The sequence below is a fragment of the Macrotis lagotis genome, unplaced genomic scaffold (genome assembly GCF_037893015.1).
Source record: "Macrotis lagotis isolate mMagLag1 unplaced genomic scaffold, bilby.v1.9.chrom.fasta BILBYCTG561, whole genome shotgun sequence".
NCBI classification, from domain to species: Eukaryota; Metazoa; Chordata; class Mammalia; order Peramelemorphia; family Peramelidae; genus Macrotis; species Macrotis lagotis.
In genome coordinates this window covers 65,933-70,054 of record NW_027422468.1, presented here as the reverse complement: position 1 = coordinate 70,054, position 4,122 = coordinate 65,933, and positions in this window count along the sequence as shown.

Below are 4,122 nucleotides of genomic sequence, written 5' to 3'. Positions count from 1 at the left end.
TAAATAAAAATAAAAAATCAATAAAACATTTAAAAAAGAGTAAACATAATACCCCCCAAATATAGACCCACATGAGTGATAAAGTAAAGGGGAGAGAAAACAATTAAAATAATAATAATAATAATAATAATAATAATAATAATAATAATAATAATAATAATAATTGTAGGTATGGCCAGGTGGTGCAGTGGATGGAACACCGGCCCTGGAGCCAGGAGCATGTAAGCCCAAATCCAGACCCATATACCCAGCAATCATCCAGCTGTGTGACCCCATGCAAGCCACCCCAATCCCATTGTCCTGCAAAAAACCCCCAAAAAAGACTCAAAATAAAATAAAATAGTAATAATAACAGTAGGGGTGGCTGGGTGGCAGATAGAACACTGGCCCTTGAGTCAGGAGCACCTGGGTCCAAATCTGGCTTCAGACAACCAACAATCACCCAGCTGTGTGGTCCCAGGCAGGCCACCCAGCCCCATTTGCCCTGCAACCCCCCTAATAATAATAATAAAAAATTGTTTCAGTCTGTGTTCCAACACCTCTAGCTCTGTCATGGGTGGATCACATTCTCTATGATAAGTCCATCACAAAAGTTACTTCCATATTTTTCCACCGTTGCCATTGCTGATTGCAACTCCCTCTATTTGTACTTCTCTACTACCATGTACTATATTTTCTCTCTCCTTTCACCCTGTCTCTGCTGTAGGGTAGCTGAGTGGCACAGCAGACAGATCCCCAGCCCTGGGGCCAAGAGGCCCAGAGCCCACATACCACCCCTTAGGCCCAGCATACAGCCTGCCTTATAGTCCTGGAGAGGCCATCCAATCCCAGCCCCTTGCAAGAAGTAAAAAAGAAAATGTGTTATATCTGACCACTCTCCCTGCATGGTGCATCCTCTCCTCCATCATTCACATCCTCCCCTTCCCCTGTCCCCCTTCTCTTCTTCTTAGTCCAGATGTATATACCCCATTGAGTATGTATGCTGTTTCCTCTCCTAGACACTTCTGATGAGAGCAAAGATTCCCTCATTCCCCCTTGCCTTCCCCCTTATATATCATTGCAATAGCTCATTGTAGTAAAGAAAAATCTTATTATATGAAATATCTTAGCCTATTATTCTTTCCCTTTTTCTTTCTCCCATTACATTTCCCTTTTATCTATTGACTCCATTTTTACACTACATTATATCTTCAGATTCAGCTTTCTCCTGTGCTTCATCTATAGAAGCTCCTTCTACCTACTCTATTAAATGAGAAGGTTCATATGAGTATTATCAGTATCATTTTTCTATACAGGAATACATGTAGTTCATTATCATTAAGTCCTTCGTATTTTCCCCTTCTCCACTTTCTATACTTCACCTGAGTCCTGTATTTGAAGATCAAACCTGTTCAGCTCTGGCCATTCCAACAGGAACATTTGAAATTTCCCTGGTTCATTGAAAGTCCATCTTTTTCCCTGGAAGAGGACATTCAGTTTTGCTGGGTAGTTGATTTTCAGCTGCATTCTAAGTTCTTTTGCCTTCCAGAATATTATATTCCAAGCCCTATGAGCTTTTAATGTAGTTGTAGTTTAATGTAAGTCCTGTGTGATCCTGACTGCAGCTCCATGATATTTGAATTGTGCCCTGGCTGCTTGTGTCCTTCTGGGACTTGGCTATAATATTCCTGGGTTTTTTTTTTTTTGAATCTCTTTCTCGGGGAGATTGGTGGATTCTCTCAATTTCTATTTTGCCCTTTGCTTCTAAGATATTGGGGCAATTTTACTGTAGTAATTCTTTGAAAATGATGTCAAGGCTCTTTTCCTGATCATGACTTTCAGGTATTCCAGTAATTTTTAAATTACCTTTCCTAAATCTGTTTTCCATATCAGTTGTTTTTTCAATGAGATGTTTCACATTTTCTTCTAATTTTTCATTCTTTTGGTTTTGAAGTATTGTGTCCTGATTTCTCATAAAATCAGCAGCCTCCCTCAGTTCCATTCTTTGTCTGAAGGATTTATTTTCCTCAGAGAGCTTTCTTATCTCTTTTTCCATCTGGTCAATTCTGCTTTTTAAAACATTCTTCTCCTCAGTAACTTTTTGAACTGTTTTATCCATTTGACCTATGCTAGTTTTTAACAAGTTATTTTCTTCAGCATCTTTTTGGATCTCCTTGACAAAGCTGCTGTCTTCTTTTTCATGTTTTTCCTGTATTTCTTTTCCTAATTTTTCTTCTTTCTCCCTCACTTGATTTTCAAAGTCTTTTTTGAGCTCTATCATAGCCTGAGCCCAATTTCTGTTTTTCTTGAAGTCTTTAGATGTAGGAGCTTGTACTTCCTCATCTTTAGATTGAGTGTTTTGATCCTTCTTGGGATCAGAGGTAAAGTATTTCTCAATGGTGTTCCTCTTTTTTTCTGTGCTTACTCATTTTCCCAGCCCGTGCCTGGTTTTGGGGTACTTCCTGAGCTTTTGAGTATTAGTGGGACACCCCTCCACAAGGATCTCTGTGTGTGAGGCTCTGTTTTCCCTCCTGGTCTGTGAATGACCACAAGTGTACCCCTCTGCCATGGGGCTGAGGTGGGGGGGGCTTGCTGTTCTATGGGGGACCTAGACTGTGATCAGGAACTGAATGTGATCAGAACCCCAGAGTCCTGCTCCAGGGACCGAGGCCAGACCTCAGCAGTCTCTCTTTATTCCCCTCCCCTAGGCTCAGCACTCATTCCCCGGTGCTCCTGCTTACTGACTTCTGCTTCTGATTTCTGGATCTGGGATGCTGCAACCATGCTGCTTGCTATGTGCCCTGAGGGCTGGGCTTCATGTGCTCACTCTGGCAGAGGTCCCCCGCTGATCCCCCAAGTTGTGCCTGGTGCTCCCTAGGGTGTGTCATATGATTATTATCTAAAAATCTGCATGTTAATATCCTTTGACTTTTTTATAAATTTGAACTTGGGTCCTCCTTACTCTAGGGCTGGTGTTCTGTCCCCTGTGCCACCTAGCTGCCCCAGACTATTTATAAATTAGAAGGATAGTTGTAAATCAACTCTTTCTGACCCTCATGCCTACAAGGCATATTGAATCATAAGAGGAAGCTTGGGAGGCAGTCTGCCACACTTGATGGAGAACTAACCTTGGGTCCAGGAGTCCTGAGATTAGTTCTTCAAGGGATTTATTCATTGTCATTTTTATTGCATTATGATCAAAAAATTATATACTTAATTTTTTTTCTATATTTAAGAATGTAATTTTATGCCCTAGCACATGGCTAATTTATGTAGAGATGCCACTAATAACTGTGAGATATATGTGACCTCCATTCTATTTCCACTCAAGTAATCACTAGAGATCTAACATCTGTCTTTGTACAGATGCATTCAGACTATTAACTTCCATCCTTTGATTAATAAATATTTTTGAATAATTGAATAAAATGAAAGTTAAACCCTGAGCACCCCCAGCTCCCAAAGTAAGAGTTGGAGACTCTGGGAAGCCCCAAGCCCAGCATTTCTAGAAAAGTCTTTAGCTAGCAGTGGCACCCTTAGAAAAGGGAATTGTGTTCTACATGGATCATTCAACTGTCATCTCTAGGCTGGGCATGTGAGGTCTTAGCTCTGGGTCCAGTTATTCCCTGCAGAGGAGAAGGAGGAGACACCATTCACATCCTCAGAGCTCATAGACTCTACCCAGTGATGCTGATAACATGGGTAGAAGTCAAACCAAGAAACATCTAGTAAGCATCAACTGTATGCACTGCTGTAAGTTCAGGGGTTACCATGAACACAACCCTGCTCTCCAGGAACTCACAGTCTAATGAGAGAGATAATATGCAAACCTTTATGTAAAATCTGAGACATGAAGGATAACTTGGAGGTAATGAGAAAGAAGATACAAACATGGGGATGAGGAAAGACTTCTTGAGGAAAGTGAGATTAGACCTAACATAATAAGGAAACTAGGGAAGACAGAATATGAAGATGAAGAGGGAGAATGCAAACTGTGTTGGCCAGCCCATGAAAATCATCTGAATGGGGGGGGGGGGGGTTGCAGTGGATTGTGGGAGGAATAGCAAGGAAGCCATGTTAGGCAGAATATTGGGGGGACAAAGGTATAAGAACACTGGGAAGGCAAATTAGGGCCAGGTTTGG